General features: G+C 44.3%; 1 pseudogene; it reads right to left on the bottom strand.

Moving 5' to 3' along the window:
* Positions 1 to 13,609: 13,609 nt before the first annotated feature.
* Positions 13,610 to 14,132, bottom strand: LOC123441345 (annotated as a pseudogene).
* Positions 14,133 to 20,468: the final 6,336 nt, after the last annotated feature.

Genomic DNA, 20,468 nt, shown 5'->3' with positions numbered 1-20,468 from the left:
TTAGATGATGAAGAAGAAGAAATTCAGATGAATATTAGAGAAGCATTGCGTGACCCGAATGTCTCTTGCAGAGTTGGAAGGAGAATTGGCAGGGAGGGTGTGGGTGATGTGCGGGTTTCTGTTGTTAAAAGGAGTATCACCGCCTATTTTGACAAGCAATTATCCAGCAACAAAGTATCTATGCAGCCCAAGATCAGTAGTGCTTTGAATCCTAATTCAAGCGATGCACTTGGCCTAGCTTGGTCCAAGTTTTTTCATGCCAATGGTATTGCTGGACTTAAAGCTGATTGTCCATACTTTCGAGCTGCTGTGAAGATCACTCAACAATTAGGGCCCATTCCTATACGAACCGGGAAGGAGATTGATGGGCAATATTTGGAGGCCAACTATGATGAAGCTAATTTGTTTCTTCAAAAATTCAAACAAGACTGGAAGAACTTTGGTGTGACTCTTATGTGCGATTCTTGGACTGGTCCTACAGGAATGAGCATCATAAACTTCATGGTGTATTGTAATACACGAATGTTCTTCCTCAATACCATTGATGCATCCGGCCAGACTCAGAATTCAGGTTACTTCTTCCTTCTCTTCTTAGCACTTTACTTGCTTCTTGAATACTTGGATCTGTCCTATAATTGTTTTATGTTCCTAATGCCTTGTTCTAATTAGGTATATTTACATTTTACGTATGTTCTTACAATATTTGTTTCTTGAATACTTGGATCTGTCCTATAATTGTTTTATATTCTTAATGCCTTGTTCTAATTAGGTATATTTACATTTTACGTATGTTCTTACAATATTTGCTTCTTGAATACTTGGGTCTGTCCTATAATTGCTTTATGTTCTTAATGCCTTGTTCTAATTGGTATATTTACATTTTACGTATGTTCTTACAATATTTGCTTCTTGAATACTTGGATCTGTCCTATAATTGTTTTATGTTCTTAATGTCTTGTTCTAACTAGGTATATTTACATTTTACATATGTTCTTACAATTTTTTCTTCTTGAATACTTGGATCTATCCTATAATTGCGTTATGTTCTTAATGCCTTGTTCTAATTATGTATATGCATTTTACATAATTTTGCAGACTTTATCTATAAAGAGATTGAAAAGGTTGTAGAAGAGATAGGCCATGAGCATATAGTTCAAATAGTAACCGATAATGGATCTAATTATAAGAAAGCTTGCAAAACCCTTATAGAAGAACCAAAATACTCTCATATTGTTTGGCAACCGTGTGCTGCCCATACCGTCAATCTTATGCTAAAAGATATAGCTAAATCTCCTGAGGTTGATGTGATAGTCAAGAGTGCCAAGACAATCTGTAGGTTCATGCATAAGCACAATAACCTCCATGATAACATGAAGAAGAACATAGGTGGTGAACTGATTAGACCAAATGCCACCCGTTTTGGGACTGTCTTCATGTTCCTTGATAGTTACCATTCGAAGAAAGATAAATTTAGGGAGTGGATGGTTTCAAAGGATTGGAAGGAGTGTCAGTGGAGGTATGAGCCTGGGTATGTGTTTGCTGAAGAGTGTTTGTCTAGTAATGTTTGGTGGAACGCACTAGAATGGGTATTGGGTTCATTGAGGCCACTTTATATGGCCATGAGGTATGCAGATACACAAAAACAATGCACACTTTCTGGCTTCAAAAAAGTATGATGCTCGCTATACAAAAGATGGAAGCCCATCTTGGCCCTACATCAAGGTTGTACCTTACGTTCATGCGCAAGGTGGGTAAGAGGATAGATGCGATGGAAGAAGATACATTTATGGTTGCAAGTAGTGATAAATAATTCAACCTTCGCAATTTATGTTTCTCATTTTTCTATTTTTTAATTCACGTGGCTCTATTGTTTTGCAGCTGCTGTCCTTGATCCATATACACATTACAAGCTGAACCTTTGCAACCACACCGATTATGCCACTTCACTAACAGATGCAATAGCGAAGATACTAGATCCAGTGAGTGCTCTTTCAGCCATTGATGAAGTGAGGAAGTTTAGGGAGTGCCAAGGAAGGTTTGGGACCAGATTGGCAGAAGAAGCTGCGGCAAGAATGGAGCCAAGTAAGTCATGGTGTTTTAGTTTAAGAATTTCCATTTTCTTTCGGTTTGCATTTCTGAAAATTAATTGTTGTTATCTTGCAGCCCAATGGTGGTTTCAGTTTGGAGGGGATGTTCCTGCATTACAGAAGTGTGCAATGAGAATTTGCTCACAATGTATCTCCTCTAGTGGGTATGAGAGAAATTGGAGCGCTTTTGCTTTGGTGCACACAAAGCAAAGGAATCGTCTTCTATATGACAAGCTTGACAAGCTAGTTTCTGTCCGTTACAACCTAAAGGTATAAATCAACACTTCTACTTTCTACCTTGTGTTTCCTTGCATGTCTTATAATTTACTTGGTTTACTATTCAACCCTTGAAGATACGTGATGAAGACGATGAAGGGAAAGAGAGAGATATAGATAAAGAAATTGATCCAAGTGCATTGCTAATGGATACAACAATGTTTGATGAAACAAATCCAATAATGGAGTGGTTGAATGAGGATGTAGAGGATCCAGTTATGGATGGAGCTGATGCAGCTAGTGCTGTTTTTGAGAAAATAAGGCATCTCAACTCAAGCAGGAAGGCTTCTTATGTTGGTTCAAAGGGTAGTAACAAGAAAAGAAAGAGGAGTGATGATGATGAGAATGAGTTTGTTGAAACTGAGAGTGAGGATGATGATGGAGAGAATGAATATGTTGATAATTGTTGGGGAACGTCGCATGGGAAACAAAAAATTTCCTACGCGCACGAAGACCTATCATGGTGATGTCCATCTACGAGAGGGGATGAGTGATCTACGTACCCTTGTAGATCGTACAACAGAAGAGTTAGTGAACGCGGTTGATGTAGTAGAACGTCCTCACGTCCCTCGATCCGCCCCGCAAACAATCCCGCGATCAGTCCCACGATCTAGTACCGAACGGACGGCACCTCCGCGTTCAGCACACGTACAGCTCGACGATGATCTCGGCCTTCTTGATCCAGCAAGAGAGACGGAGAGGTAGAAGAGTTCTCCGGCAGCGTGACGGCGCTCCAGAGGTTGGTGATGACCTTGTCTCAGCAGGGCTCCGCCCGAGCTCCGCAGAAACGCGATCTAGAGGAAAAACCGTGGAGGTATGTGGTCGGGCTGCCGTGGAAAAGTCGTCTCAAATCAGCCCTAAAACCTCCGTATATATAGGTGGGAGGGAGGGGACCTTGCCTTGGGGCTCAAGGAGCCCCAAGGGGGTCGGCCGAGTACAAGGGGGAAGGCTCCCCCCCCCAAACCGAGTTGGACTTGGTTTGGTGGGTGGGAGTCCTTCCTTCCCTTCCCACCTCCCTTTTTTTTCCTTTTCTCTTTGATTTTCTTTCCTAGGCGCATAGGGCCCTTTTGGGCTGTCCCACCAGCCCACTAAGGGCTGGTGCGCCACCCTCATGGCCTATGGGCTTCCCCGGGGTGGGTTGCCCCCCCCCCCCCCCCCCCGTTGAACTCCCGGAACCCATTCGTCATTCCCGGCACATTCCCGGTAACTCCGAAAACCTTCCGGTAATCAAATGAGGTCATCCTATATATCAATCTTCGTTTCCGGACCATTCCGGAAACCCTCGTGACGTCCGTGATCTCATCCGGGACTCCGAACAACATTCGATAACCAACCATATAACTCAAATACGCATAAAACAACGTCAAACCTTAAGTGTGCAGACCCTGCGGGTTCGAGAACTATGTAGACATGACCCGAGAGACTCCTCGGTCAATATCCAATAGCGGACCTGGATGCCCATATTGGATCCTACATATTCTACGAAGATCTTATCGTTTGAACCTCAGTGCCAAGGATTCATATAATCCCGTATGTCATTCCCTTTGTCCTTCGGTATGTTACTTGCCCGAGATTCGATCGTCAGTATCCGTATACCTATTTCAATCTCGTTTACCGGCAAGTCTCTTTACTCGTTCCGTAATACAAGATCCCGCAACTTACACTAAGTTACATTGCTTGCAAGGCTTGTGTGTGATGTTGTATTACCGAGTGGGCCCCGAGATACCTCTCCGTCACACGGAGTGACAAATCCCAGTCTTGATCCATACTAACTCAACTAACACCTTCGGAGATACCTGTAGAGCATCTTTATAGTCACCCAGTTACGTTGCGACGTTTGATACACACAAAGCATTCCTCCGGTGTCAGTGAGTTATATGATCTCATGGTCATAGGAATAAATACTTGACACGCGGAAAACAATAGCAACAAAATGACACGATCAACATGCTACGTCTATTAGTTTGGGTCTAGTCCATCACGTGATTCTCCTAATGACGTGATCCAGTTATCAAGCAACAACACCTTGTTCATAATCAGAAGACACTGACTATCTTTGATCAACTGGCTAGCCAACTAGAGGCTTGCTAGGGACGGTGTTTTGTCTATGTATCCACACATGTAAATGAGTCTTCATTCAATACAATTATAGCATGAATAATAAACGATTATCTTGATACAGGAATTATAATCATAACTATATTTATTATTGCCTCTAGGGCATAATTCCAACAGTCTCCCACTTGCACTAGAGTCAATAATCTAGCCCTCACATCATCCTGCGAATTACATTGTAATAAATCTAACACCCATACAGTTCTGGTGTTGATCATGCTTTGGCCGTGGAAGAGGTTTAGTCAGCGGGTCTGCTACATTCAGATCCGTGTGCACTTTGCATATACTTACGTCCTCTCCCTCGACGTAGTCGCGGATGAGGTTGAAGCGTCGTTTGATGTGTCTGGTCTTCTTGTGAAGCCGTGGTTCCTTTGCTAAGGCAATGGCACCCGTGTTGTCACAGAACAAGGTTATTGGATTCAGTGCGCTTGGCACCACTCCAAGATCTGTCATGAACTGCTTCATCCAGACACCCTCCTTAGCCGCCTCCGAGGCAGCCATGTACTCCGCTTCACATGTAGAATCTGCTACGACGCTTTGCTTGGAACTGCACCAGCTTACTGCACCCCCATTAAGAATAAATACGTATCCGGTTTGCGACTTAGAGTCGTCCGGATCTGTGTCAAAGCTTGCATCGACATAACCTTTTACGGCGAGCTCTTCGTCACCTCCATACACGAGAAACATCTCCTTAGTCCTTTTCAGGTACTTCAGGATATTCTTGACCGCTGTCCAGTGATCCACTCCTGGATTACTCTGGAACCTACCTGCCATGCTTATGGCCAGGCTAACATCCAGTCTAGTGCACAGCATTGCATACATGATAGAACCTATGGCTGAAGCATAGGGGACAGAGCGCATATGCTCTCTATCTTCATCAGTTGCTGGGTACTGAGTCTTACTCAATCTCGTACCTTGTAAAACTGGCAAGAACCCTTTCTTGGACTGTTCCATTTTGAACCTCTTCAAAACTTTATCAAGGTATGTGCTTTGTGAAAGTCCTATCAGGCGTTTTGATCTATCCCTATAGATCTTAATACCTAGAATGTAAGCAGCTTCTCCTAGGTCCTTCATAGAGAAACTTTTATTCAAGTAATCCTTTATGCTCTCTAGAAACTCCACGTTGTTTCCAATCAGCAATATGTCATCCACCTATAATATTAGAAACGCCACAGAGCTCCCACTCACTTTCTTGTAAATACAAGATTCTCCAACCACTTGTATAAACCCAAATGCTTTGATCACCTCATCAAAGCGTTTGTTCCAACTCCGAGATGCTTGCACCAGTCCATAAATGGATCGTTGGAGCTTGCACACCTTGTTAGCATTCTTAGGATCGACAAAACCTTCGGGTTGCATCATATACAATTCTTCCTTAAGGAAACCGTTAATGAACGCCGTTTTGACATCCATCTGCCAGATTTCATAATTAAAAAATGCAGCTATTGCTAACATGATTCTGACGGACTTAAGCATCGCTACGGGTGAGAAAGTCTCATCATAGTCAACTCCTTGAACTTGTGAAAAACCCTTTGCCACAAGTCGAGCTTTATAAACGGTCACATTGCCGTCAGCGTCCGTCTTCCTCTTAAAAATCCATTTGTTCTGAATAGCCTTGCGGCCCTCAGGTAGTACCTCCAAAGTCCACACTTTGTTCTCATACATGGATCCTATCTCGGACTTCATGGCTTCTAGCCATTTGTTGGAATCTGGGCCCACCATTGCTTCTTCATAATTTGCAGGTTCATTGTTGTCCAACAACATGATCGATAAGACGGGATTACCGTACCACTCTGGAGCAGCACGTGGTCTCGTCGACCTGCGTGGTTCGACAGAAATTTGAACCGGAGTTTCATGATCATCATCATTAACTTCCTCCTCAACCGGCGTTGCAACGACAGAGGTTTCCCCTTGCCCTGCGCCACCATCTAGGGGGATGAGAGGTTCGACAACCTCGTCAAGTTCTATCTTCCTCCCACTCAATTCTCTCGAGAGAAACTCCTTCTCGAGAAAAGCTCCGTTTTTAGCAACAAACACTTTGCCCTCGGATTTGAGATAGAAGGTGTACCCAACTGTCTCCTTTGGGTAACCTATGAAGACGCACTTTTCCACTTTGGGTTCCAGCTTTTCAGGCTGAAGCTTTTTGACATAAGCATCACATCCCCAAACTTTAAGAAACGACAACTTTGGCCTTTTGCCATACCACAGTTCGTAAGGTGTCGTCTCAACGGATTTTGATGGTGCCCTATTTAAAGTGAATGCAGCTGTTTCTAATGCATAACCCCAAAATGATAACAGCAAATCAGTAAGAGACATCATAGATCGCACCATCTCTAATAAAGTACGATTACGACGTTCGGACACACCATTACACTGCGGTGTTCCAGGCGGTGTTAACTGTGAAACAATTTCACATTGTCTTAAGTGAGCACCAAACTCGAAACTCAGATATTCACCCCCACGTTCAGACCGTAGGAACTTGATCTTCTTGTTACGATGATTTTCCACTTCACTCTAAAATTGCTTGAACTTTTCAAATGTTTCAGACTTGTGCTTCATCAAGTAGACATAACCATATCTACTCAAATCGTCAGTGAAGGTGAGAAAATAACGATATCCGTCGCGCGCCTCTACGCTCATCGGACCACACACATCGGTATGTATGATTTCCAACAAGTCACTTGCACGCTCCATAGTTCCGGAGAACGGAGTCTTAGTCATCTTGCCCATGAGGCATGGTTCGCACGTGTCAAGTGAATCAAAGTCAAGTGACTCCAAAAGTCCATCAGCATGGAGTTTCTTCATGCGCTTTACACCAATATGACCTAAGCGGCAGTGGCACAAAAATATGGCGCTATCATTGTTAACTCTAACTATTTTGGTCTCAATGTTATGTATATGCGTATCGCTATCAAGATTCAATATGAACAATCCTCTCACATTAGGTGCATGACCATAAAAGATGTTACTCATAGAAATAGAACAACCATTATTCTCTGACTTAAAAGAGTAACCGTCTCGCAATAAACAAGATCCAGATATAATGTTCATGCTCAACGCAGGCACTAAATAACAATGATTTAAGTTCATCACTAATCCTGATGGTAACTGAAGTGAAACTGTGCCGACGGCGATTGCATCAACCTTGGAACCATTTCCTACGCGCATCGTCACTTCATCTTTCGCCAGCCTTCGTCTATTCTGCAGTTCCTGTTTCGAGTTGCAAATATGAGCAACAGAACCGGTATCGAATACCCAGGCACTACTACGAGAGCCGGTTAAGTACACATCAATAACATGTATATCAAATGTACCTGATTTTTCTTTGGCCGCCTTCTTATCTGCCAGATACTTGGGGCAATTGCGCTTCCAGTGACCCATACCCTTGCAATAGTAACACTCCGTTTCAGGCTTAGGTCCAGCTTTGGGTTTCTTCGTCGGATTGGCAACAGGCTTGCCGCTCTTCTTCGAATTACCCTTCTTGCCTTTGCCGTTTCTCTTGAAACTAGTGGTCTTATTCACCATCAACACTTGATGTTCTTTACGGAGTTCAGACTCTGCGACTTTCAGCATCGCAAACAACTCGCCGGGTGACTTGTTCATCCCTTGCATGTTGTAGTTCAACACAAAGCCTTTATAGCTTGGCGGCAGTGATTGAAGGATTCTGTCAGTGATAGCCTCTTGCGGGAGTTCAATCCCCAGCTCAGCTAGACGGTTTGAGTACCCAGACATTTTGAGCACATGTTCACTGACAGACGAGTTCTCCTCCATCTTGCAAGCATAGAATTTATCGGAGGTCTCATACCTCTCGATCCGGGCGTTCTTCTGAAAGATAAACTTCAACTCCTGGAACATCTCAAATGCTCCATGACGCTCAAAGCGACGTTGAACTCCCGGTTCTAAGCCATACAAGACTGCACATTGAACTACTGAGTAGTCCTCCTTACGTGCTAACCAAGCGTTCTTAACATCCTGATCAGCCATAGCGGGTGGTTCATCTCATAGCGCAGCATTAAGGACATAATCCTTCTTCCCAGCTTGTAAGATTAGCTTAAGATTATGAGCCCAGTCTACAAAGTTGCTTCCATCATCTTTCAACTTAGCTTTCTCTAGGAACGTATTAAAATTCAGGGTGACTGTCGCGTGAGCCATGATCTACAACACAAATAGATTCAAAGTGGACTTAGACTATGTTCAAGATAATTAGAGTTTAACCTAATCAAAATTATTCGCTAAACTCCCACTCAAAAAGTACATCTCTCTAGTCATTTCAGTGGTTCATGATCCACATACACTAGCTCAAGTCCGATCATCACGTGAGTTGAGTATAGTTTCAGTGGTAAGCATCCCTATGCTAATCATATAATCTATATGATTCATGATCGACCTTTCGGTCTCATGTGTTCCGAGGCCATGTCTGCACATGCTAGGCTCGTCAAGCTTAACCCGAGTGTTCCGCGTGCGCAATTGTTTTGCACCCGTTGTATGTGAACGTTGAGTCTATCACACCCGATCATCACGTGGTGTCTCGAAACGACGAACTGTAGCAACGGTGCACAGACGGGGAGAACACAATTTCATCTTGAAATTTTAGTGAGAGATCACCTCATAATGCTACCGTCGTTCTAAGCAAAATAAGGTGCATAAAAGGATTAACATCACATGCAATTCATAAGTGACATGATATGGCCATCATCACGTGCTTCTTGATCTCCATCACCAAAGCACCGGCACGATCTTCTTGTCACCGGCGCCACACCATGATCTCCATCAACGTGTTGCCATCGGGGTTGTCGTGCTACTCATGCTATTACTACTAAAGCTACATCCTAGCAAAATAGTAAACGCATCTGCAAGCACAAACGTTAGTATAAAGACAACCCTATGGCTCCTGCTGGTTGCCGTACCATCGACGTGCAAGTCGATATTTTCTATTACAACATGATCATCTCATACATCCAATATATCACATCACATTGTTGGCCATATCACATCACAAGCATACCCTGCAAAAACAAGTTAGACGTCCTCTAATTTTGTTGTTGCATGTTTTACGTGGTGACCATGGGTATCTAGTAGGATCGCATCTTACTTACACAAACACCACAACGGAGATATATGAGTTGCTATTTAACCTCATCCAAGGACCTCCTCGGTCAAATCTGATTCAACTAAAGTTGGAGAAACCGACACTTGCCAGTCATCTTTGAGCAACGGGGTTACTCGTAGCGATGAAACCAGTCTCTCGTAAGCGTACGAGTAATGTCGGTCCAAGCCGCTTCAATCCAACAATACCGCGGAATCAAGAAAAGACTAAGGAGGGCAGCAAAACGCACATCACCACCCACAAGAACTTTTGTGTTCTACTCGAGAAGACATCTACGCATGAACCTAGCTCATGATGCCACTGTTGGGGAACGTCGCATGGGAAACAAAAAATTTCCTACGCACACGAAGACCTATCATGGTGATGTCCATCTACGAGAGGGGATGAGTGATCTACGTACCCTTGTAGATCGTACAGCAGAAGCATTAGTGAACGCGGTTGATGTAGTGGAACGTTCTCATGTCCCTCGATCCGCCCCGCGAACAATCCCGCGATCAGTCCCACGATCTAGTACCGAACGGACGGCACCTCCGCGTTCAGCACACGTATAGCTCGACGATGATCTCGGCCTTCTTGATCCAGCAAGAGAGACGGAGAGGTAGAAGAGTTCTCCGGCAGCGTGACGGTGCTCCGGAGGTTGGTGATGACCTTGTCTCAGCAGGGCTCCGCCCGAGCTCCGCAGAAACGCGATCTAGAGGAAAAACCGTGGAGGTATGTGGTCGGGCTGCCGTGGAAAAATCGTCTCAAATCAGCCCTAATACCTCCGTATATATAGGTGGGAGGGAGGGGACCTTGCCTTGGGGCTCAAGGAGCCCAAGGGGGTCGGCCAAGTCCAAGGGGGAAGGCTCCCCCCCCCCGCAAACCGAGTTGGACTTGGTTTGGTGGGTGGGAGTCCTTCCTTCCCTTCCCACCTCCCTTTTTTTTTTCTTTTCTCTTTGATTTTCTTTCCTAGGCGCAGAGGGCCCTTTTGGGCTGTCCCACCAGCCCACTAAGGGCTGGTGCGCCACCCTCATGGCCTATGGGCTTCCCCGGGGTGGGTTGCCCCCCCCCCCCCCGGTGAACTCCCGGAACCCATTCGTCATTCCCGGCACATTCCCGGTAACTCCAAAAACCTTCCGGTAATCAAATGAGGTCATCCTATATATCAATCTTCGTTTCCGAACCATTCCGGAAACCCTCGTGACGTCCGTGATCTCATCCGGGACTCCGAACAACACTCGGTAACCAACCATATAACTCAAATACGCATAAAACAACGTCGAACCTTAAGTGTGCAGACCCTGCGGGTTCGAGAACTATGTAGACATGACCCGAGAGACTCCTCGGTCAATATCCAATAGCGGGACCTGGATGCCCATATTGGATCCTACATATTCTACGAAGATCTTATCGTTTGAACCTCAGTGCCAAGGATTCATATAATCCCGTATGTCATTCCCTTTGTCCTTCGGTATGTTACTTGCCCGAGATTCGATCGTCAGTATCCGTATACCTATTTCAATCTCGTTTACCGGCAAGTCTCTTTACTCGTTCCGTAATACAAGATCCCGCAACTTACACTAAGTTACATTGCTTGCAAGGCTTGTGTGTGATGTTGTATTACCGAGTGGGCCCCGAGATACCTCTCCGTCACACGGAGTGACAAATCCCAGTCTTGATCCATACTAACTCAACTAACACCTTCGGAGATACCTGTAGAGCATCTTTATAGTCACCCAGTTACGTTGCGACGTTTGATACACACAAAGCATTCCTCCGGTGTCAGTGAGTTATATGATCTCATGGTCATAGGAATAAATACTTGACATGCAGAAAACAGTAGCAACAAAATGACACGATCAACATGCTACGTCTATTAGTTTGGGTCTAGTCCATCACGTGATTCTCCTAATGACGTGATCCAGTTATCAAGCAACAACTCCTTGTTCATAATCAGAAGACACTGACTATCTTTGATCAACTGGCTAGCCAACTAGAGGCTTGCTAGGGACGGTGTTTTGTCTATGTATCCACACATGTAAATGAGTCTTTATTCAATACAATTATAGCATGGATAATAAACGATTATCTTGATACAGGAATTATAATAATAACTATATTTATTATTGCCTCTAGGGCATAATTTCAACAGATAATGACATTGAGGATGATGATGCGGTGAGTGAGGATGACGAGGATGGTCTACAAGATCAGCTAGAGACACAAATGCAACTTGAAGAAGAGACACAAGTACAAGTTGAAAAGGATACAACAAGCATTGGCAATTTGGAGACTCGTAGATCTGGACGACTTGCTAGGAAGAAGACCAAGCACGTCCACAACCTCTACTCGTAGATTTGGTAAGTCTCTTCTTTTTGGTGTTTCTGATTTAGGTTGATCGTTTTGCAGCTTGATCTACATCGCTTTCTTTAAGTAGCTTGATCTTTTTGCAGCATGATGTTGGTTGGAGGATTTGAGCATAGAAGCTGGAGCTTTGTCATTGGAACAAGACCTACCTATGCATGCTTTCATGGATTTCTTTTGGACATGCTGTTTGGTGTGATGCTTTGATGGATGTCTTTTGGATCAGTTTCTGTGTGAAATCCTTTAAATTCTATTGCTGGTTGTAGTGAAGTATTCAAACTTTGAACTATGGTGTGATGATTGTGGACTGTCAAGTTCAGAACCAATGTGCATGAGGGTTATGTTGGACTGATGTTGTTATTTTAATTCCTAGATAATTTGCTGAACATTATATGATTACTCATGATGGTTGTTGGGTTGCTATGCTTTTGCTCTGCTAGATTTCAAAATTCTGTGATTTTTTGTTCAGTTTCGGCCGAATTTTGGCCAAAATTCGGTCAAATTTTGTGCAAAAATTCAAAATTTTGTTTTACATTTTCGTCCGAAATTTTGCCGAATTTTTTGAAATGACCGAAATTCGGCCATTTCGTTCGGGGCCGAGAAAAATGGCAAACCGAAAATCGAAACACAGCTTCAGACCTATAGTCCCTTCGGCAGGTCAGTCAACACCCATGTGCCATTTTCCTCAATGGAGTTCATCTCCTCTAGCATAGCCCGCTGCCAACTGCTCTCTTTCTTCGCCTCATGAAAATTTGCAGGTTCCTCCATCCCAAGCAAACACAAGTTTGAGTACTGCGTCTCTACCTCATGGGTCTCGTCATACAACTCCTCAAGCAAGCGTTTTCCTTGTGGTCCGACCGAGGCACTCCACGATGAAGTGGACCCAGCCGTGGCAGGCGTTCTAGGAGTTGCAGCTGAGTGGGATTCTGTTGTAGGAGTGGGTGCCATGGCAAGCGTTTGGGGGGTCTGAGACGCTGCCATGGTCGCATTTTCTTCTGCCGTGGCATCAGTTCTGGAGGGCATAGGAGTTGCTGCACCCGTTGACTCTCCGCTGACCGCTGCTGCTCATGCAACCTCAAACACGAAGTTGGGCAAGATGTACTGTTCCTGGGATTCATCTAGGTCCCACTCACACTTCCTTTCTTCCTCAAACACGGCATCACGAGTGATGTGCAGCTTCTTTTCAACTGGATCAAACATCCTAACGCCTAAGCGAATTACAGCAGCACAGTTATCTTCCACACACATACAATACGTTGTCACAAGAAGCTAGTACAATTTTACGAGAAAAATCAGAAGAGTTGGTGAAGCGTATAACCCTTGTCAGGCAGCGTGGCGTTTATCAGTATTCACACAAGATAAGATAATGGTTACAATATTCATCTCCAGGCTAAACATATAAATGATCACATTTTAAACTTGAGATAACAACAAACAGATACAGGAGAGAGAGTACAAGATGTCCAGCCATGGAGCTATCTAATCTAACCCAAGCAGTATTGTATAGCATAAACCACAGGAAATAAAGTGTAGCAGCGGCTTAATACATGAAAGCCCAACACAAAATATACCAGATAAAAGCCTACACTTACAATACTTCATAAGCAACGACTGCAGCACACGGATAAGCTCTCCAGCAGGACAGCAAGCTTACACCTGGAAACAGACTTCAAAATTGAGATCAAGTCCTCAGAGCTCTTGCGAACTTAATAAACCATTTGCCGATTTGACCCCATGTCATGAGAATGGCAACTGCAAATCCAACACCAAAGCCCAGCCCGACGAAGAGAAACGGGATGACGTCCACATCAGATGATTTCTCTGCACGTGCCATGCTTGGAGGAGTAAAATAAACGCTGCAGGGGTTGGAGAATGGCGGTCCATAATCCACACAACCCCAAGTTCCCTTCGAATGAATTATTTTCGAATGTGAGGAACTAGCGTGACTGCGGTATCTTCCCCACCAATCGGTTGTCGGACAAGTTCAGGTTGGCCAGAAAGGTGAGATTTGTGAGTTCCTGTGGAATCTCCCCAGAAAGTTGGTTGCAAGACAGGTCTAGTAACTCCAGATCAGTCACTCCGCCAAGCTGGGATGGAATTTTTCCCGTGAATCCATTGGGTGACATGTTCAGTACACGTAATGAAACAAGTCGTCCAACATCATTTTTGTTTTGATTGTCCCCCCCCCCCCCCCGGGAACTCATGACATGTTCTTCTTTCTCAGCTCTTGTGCACTAAACTTTTGTAATTCCTTATTTTTCCAATACGATAAGCCAAGTGGGTGCTTGGGCTGTGATTTTGTTTCAAGAAATGGTAACTCTTTTTTGTCCTTGTGCACTCCCCAAGTTCTTCTCTTCATGTTTGCCACTTTGATTCTTAGCAATTTATTGCTTCACTTCTTTGCCTTTTCTAACCAATGCTAACTCTTTGATTGGCTCTTTTACATTTGTGACCAAATCTGAAGTGGCGCTCTTACGGCCATCTCTTTTGACGTGGTAGACATGCTTCACCACCTCGTTTTTTTCCTTGAGCTCCGGACAGATTCCTTATGATTGAGACGGTTTTTAATGTGTGATTGTTGAAGTGTTGATCTTCTTAAAGCTGCATAATATTGATGAGAAGGTCGAAACTAAGATGGAGAGTGTGCTCATCTCTTTTCCTCTTAGTTTTTTTTGGGGGAAAGGCCATCATGGCTAGCTTTATTAAACTCAAACAATAGTTACATCGTTCACCAATTGGCTAACTAAGAACTCAGGAGGTTCGTTAGTCCAACTGTCACCACATTTATTACAAAAAACTAAATTCTGCTAGCTCATGAGCAACTGAATTTGCTTCACGAAAACAATGAGAAAAGATGACCTTTCCTATCGACGTAGACAAATGTATGCACTCGGCGAAGACCGCTGCAGCTGCATCCCACCATTGATCTTGTCCTCAACAGCAACTGATGACGCTCAACGAGTCTGATTCCGCTTCTACTCTGTTGAAACCCAAGGAGTTCGTCAGAAATAATCCATCTCGCATTGCCATTGCTTCAATAGTCACAACATCTGCTGCTAATGGTATAAATTTACAAAACCCTGCAATGAAATTTTCTCTCTCATCTCGTAGTACACCTGCAACAGAACCTGCCCCCTCATCCGCATGGAATGAGGCATCAACATTAAGCTTTATGAATCTTGGCTCCGGTCTCTTCCACCTATGCTCCACCGGTGCTCTTTTTTGCATCACATAATTTGTATAATTTTTCACTATTGCCAGAATAGATGTATGCCACCTGAAGTTAGGAGGAACAGAGTCATGATGAGTGTGTCGACGACGCAGCCACCAGAGATACGAGCATCCAGTCGCAATCACCTCCTTTTTCTTCAAGTTTGACATCATTAGCAAAGGTTGGTCCGAATCCAGCAACAGAAATTCCAGAATTGCCGATCCCGATGTATCCACTTGTACAGCGAAATCAATAAAATCTGACAGACCCAGACCGTCCCATAGGCTCTTTGTTAAATCGCATTGGAACAGCATATGACGCAAATCTTCAGCCCCGCTGTGACACACTGGTCATGCACCATCGACAGGTATATGTTTATTAGCGAGAATGGATTTCAACGGGATGATTCCTCTCAATGCCCGCCAACAGAAGATTTGAATTTTCCTTGGCACTTGAAGCTCCCATAACTCCTTCCAAATCGCTGCTTGCATGTTACTAGTTGATGATGAATTTGGATGATATTAACCTCTATACTTATGCGACCATTGTTCATCCCACTGCGCGGTAACTGGATCAATTAGCTCTATAACCCTTGAGATTAAGGTGTGTCCTCGAAGAGTTATCACTCTCCTCTCCGGGCTGGAGGGAATCCAAGGATCATTCCATATACTCACATTCTCTCCCGAACCGATTCGCCAAATATACCCTCTTTTGAATGTAGTCAAGCCTGATACCAATCTCTGCCATGTAAAAGAAGACCCAGCTTTTGGTCCAGCATGCAATAAATCTGTATTGGGGTAATATTCCGCCTTCAGAATACGAGCACAGAGAGACTCCGAATTTATGATCAATCTCCAACACTATTTTTCAAGGAGCGCCAAGTTGAATAGTGTCGGTCACGAAAACCTAAACCACCATCACACTTTGGTATACATAGTTGCCACCACGAGAACCAATGCATTCTTTTATTTTCCTCATCATCTCCCCACCAATATTGAGCAATTACATGCATAATATCCTTACACACTCCCTTGGGCAAGCAGAAAACTGACATAGCAAACACATGGATGTATTGAGCTACTGCTTTCAATAAGATTTCCTTTCCCCTTGTTGAGAGTTGCTTCTCCATCCATCCTTTCAAGAGTTTTTTTAATTTTCGCACAAAAGTGTTCAAAGCAGTCACTCCTATCTGCACCTACCATTGCAGGTAATCCAAGATATTTATCTGAGAGAGCCTGGTTTGTAATATTTAGCTCCTGGCATATTTCATCTCTAGTTTGCAACAGAGTATTTGGACTAAAGAAAATGCTTGATTTCCCAACATTTACCATGTGTTCCGAATTTGCACAAGAAGTCTCCAACACTTGCTGTAAGGAAGTTGCATTTAACATATCTGCCCGCATGAGAATTAGAGAATCGTCAGCAAATAAAAGGTGTGAGACTGACAGTGCATTCCTGCACACTCTTATCCCATGGATGCCACCAACTTCTTCTTCATACTGCAAAATGCTAGAAAGACCCTCAGCGTAAATCAAAAAGAGGTAAGAAGATAAAGGGTCACCTTGCCGAATTCCCCTGTCTCTTTTCCTCTTAGTTGACAGGCAACCTAGGCTTCACCATTGCTAATGACCTGGGTTGACCGCATGTCAACCTTCCGTATTCTATGGTCCTGATTTTCTGGACTACTTGTCCATGCCGTGGGTTGACTGCACGTGTAACAAATGCCCGTGCGTTACAAATGCCCGTGCGTTACAACTAAGAAGCACAAATGCCCGTGCGTTACAACGGGAAGAACAATATTTGTTTTTTATGCGCAAAATACAATTATTTTATAGGCAAGACTCTTCGCATTTTAGTATGGATTTTGAATAAACAACTTCAAATTTGAACATTAAACTGTGCAACTAAAGCTCATTTTTGTCTTTGTGTGGCCGAAACACCCACCTCTCACACGTGATGATCTTGGGTCAAGGTATAATAGTATCTTGATGGATCCGCCCATGCATAACCTTTCTGCCAAACACCTATGAAAAATAGTAGGCACGATAGAAAAAACATATTAAAAGAGAAGATGAGAAAAATTGATGGTGCAAAAGCGAGATCAAAAAAAGAATGGAGATGAGGATCATAAAATCACAAGCTTAATCACTTGTACTCAGAAATCCATCTCCACATGACTAATCATGTGACAAACAAGCAGTAGGCCAGTAGCCACAAATCCATGAGACATGCGTAATCATTAGGAGGCATAAAATCCACTTGTGCATGCAAAAATCTCAGCTCAAAATGAACCATATATTGTATACGCATCAGAAAGAATATAATAGGAAATCTAGAGCATATCACGCAGTCAATTGTGCTACACACCGCACGCCCCTTCGTGGGACCCATATTTGTTTTGGTTTGATGCTAAGATGGATAGGCTATCGATGGTTGGTTGTCTGCCGTTATTCTCTTTCCAGCGATTTTGTCCATGCATCGTCTCTCTAAGTCTTCATCTCTCTCTTTCCACGCAAAGTCCCTTCCTACCTTAGATTTGTGTCGCTTGGAGGCACTCAAGGTAACTGCGCAAGTGCGGCGGCCGACGACCGGCGACCGGCAACCAGCGCAGCCAAGGTAGCGAGGCAAGCTCCTGCCTCTCCAGGAGTTCGATTTTGATGAGACTCACAGGCGAGGGAACGGAGGAGATATCGATTTTCTGCGGGCGAGCACGGTGGCGTGGAGTCGCACCAATGATCTTTTTTTTAAGATTTCAGGACTTCCTGACCTATAGCCGATGGGGAGGAAGATGAGCGTGGCTGAACACGCAGTTGCCTGGGGAGCGACAGGTGATTTCGATAGCGAGGAGTTTCGAGGCTTGCTATATTGACTGGTGTTAATTTATATAGTCATGGATCGGGTCGTGATGCTTCAGGGCTCCTGCAGAGTCCTTGTCCGAAACTGGTCAAGCGAGGCGAGATCATGCGGAGAACGACGTTCGTTTTTAATTATTATTAGGTGCGCTTGGGTCGTTCATGAACAAAACGGTTTTGACTTGCGGGTTGAATAACAAAAATTACAGGGGCTTCCATGTACGGCATTGAGAGGCAAGCCAGACTGCACCACTGATAAGGACCTTGGTTGACTCCACGTCAACGTTCTGTATCTATGGTCCTGGTTTTCTTAACTACATGTACGCCATTGACATGACAAGCCAGACTTCACCAATGATTTGGCTTGACTGCACATCAACCTTCAGGTTACTTACCACGATATTGGTATAGTAAGACTTTGTGAGGAACAATTAATATTGGTGATATATATATATATAATCTGTCATTGTGTTTTTTTTGTGTGTGTTCAGAAGACCAAAGGTGGGTAAAAAAGTACTACGTACACAATGCACGCATAAAAATGTGGTTGCATCTAGTCCCATGAAACGTTTTCCTCTTCCACGAGAGACTCCTCACACGATTAGGGTTTCTTCGTCTCTCGCAAGCGATGTCAGCCATTTGTCTTGTCTTCTATGGTCTTAAGGCCATGAAGCCGCGGTGGATCCCGGTCAATGCCAGTGAGAGGGCCGTTGCTCCATTTTTTGATGTATTTTTTAAGGTTAGTAATAGGCGTCGGTCAGGCAGTTGAAATTTTGGCCCATCAACTTCCCACCGTGCGATGAAGGGCATAATGACGGCTGGTTTTTCGCCCTCACCGCCATCTCGCACGTCATTGCTTCGTCTTCGCATGCGTGTCTAGTCCTGCCCTAGTGTGAGCAGGTATCGTCCAGGTCACCACCACCTCTCAGGAATATCATGCTCCTTGTTGCATCATGTGGTGTTGGGCCTCGCGGTTAGCCGTACATGGCTTCCAAGGTCCCAACAGCCCATGCACCATCGGTCCCAGCTTCGTCATTCGTCGCCTTGTAGCACGCCGCCCCCCTGCAACAGTTGAATCTTGCCGCCGCATCATTGTAGCATTGGGTGCATCGCCCGTCACCTCACCGTCGGCACTCGCCACACAATTGTGTCGTCCGTGACCCTTGCCATCGTATCCCCGGTCACCACATTCAGCCAATGCCCATGTAGCAAAAAAGCTAACCGGTTGCAACCATCATGGCGCGTCCGTCGCCACCGCCGCAACCCTTTCGTCTTGTTGAAGCAAAAAATCCACCAGTTCAGCTTTTACCAGCACCCACTATCTGGGTATTTTATTTTGGAAACAAAATAATTTCGGACCTCACTGAAATATGTGAAATTTTAGAAATTTCGCATATTTCAGTAATTATTTCGAACTTTAAGATTTCAACTTTCACTTAATTTTAAAGAATTCAAACATAATTTATATTTATTCTGAAATCATTTCAAATCTTTTTTGAAATTTCGGTGCTAAAAATATTTTGGACCCCACTGAAATATGCAAAATTTCGGAAATTTCATGGAAATTTCGTTGAACGGTTGGGTGAAGCAAAAATTTCTACTGGTTCTAGCACCATGCCTTGCCGGTTCCATCACATGGTCACGTAATAACATCATTGCCACCGGTCGATTCCAACATGCAGTGATTGTGGTTGTAGCATCGCCACCAGCTAGTTCCAGCACGTTGTGACCATGGTTGTAGCTTTCTAGCCGGCTAGTTCCAGACTTCCAACACGCGGTGACCTGTATTTGTAGCTTTGCAGCCGGTTCATTCCGGCACGCGGTGACCATAGTTGTAGCTTTTCCATCCGCTAGTTTCAGCGTGCAGTGACCATGGTCTTAGCAGCACGTGGCCGCCATCGCTCGTCTCTGGTGCTCACCGCTGAAACAACGTCGCATGTGGCTCATAGCATCTCCCCTCGCCATAGACTTGCAGCAGTGGTGGTGCTTCTCACAGCAGCTGTGGCTGGCTTGCCGCACCGTGGCCCAGTTGCAGCAACCGCACCATGTGCTCGCAGCCGGTAGCCAGAGCAGAGGGTGGGAGGAAGCCAAGGAGAAGCAAGCGACAAATCGACATGAGAAGGTGGCCGTCGATGGTAGACAAAATGAGGAACGGGGGTAGCTGCGTTTTATGTCGCGAGGGGAAGAGATAAGGACGAGGGGAAAAGAGACGTCAAGGCCCGCACAAACATGACGTTCTACGTGTTGCACACGCTAGCAACCGATGAAATATTTTGTCGGTCGATCGTAGGGAAACGTTTTCCATTTTAGATGAAAAGAAGGAAGTAGTAATAAATTGCCTACTAAATGTTTGCAGGCTCCTCCACTTTCACTACTAGCACGGCATCACCCTACTTAACCGCTGTAACCCAAACTAGTAGTAGCCATATATGCACGCTGCAAGAAGCTAGGTTATTGTGAAACAAACCAGAAATACG

The sequence above is a fragment of the Hordeum vulgare genome, chromosome 3H (genome assembly GCF_904849725.1).
Source record: "Hordeum vulgare subsp. vulgare chromosome 3H, MorexV3_pseudomolecules_assembly, whole genome shotgun sequence".
In the NCBI taxonomy this organism is placed as follows: domain Eukaryota; kingdom Viridiplantae; phylum Streptophyta; class Magnoliopsida; order Poales; family Poaceae; genus Hordeum; species Hordeum vulgare.
The sequence above is the reverse complement of the archived record's forward strand: the minus strand, read 5'-3'. Positions and strand labels throughout refer to the sequence as shown.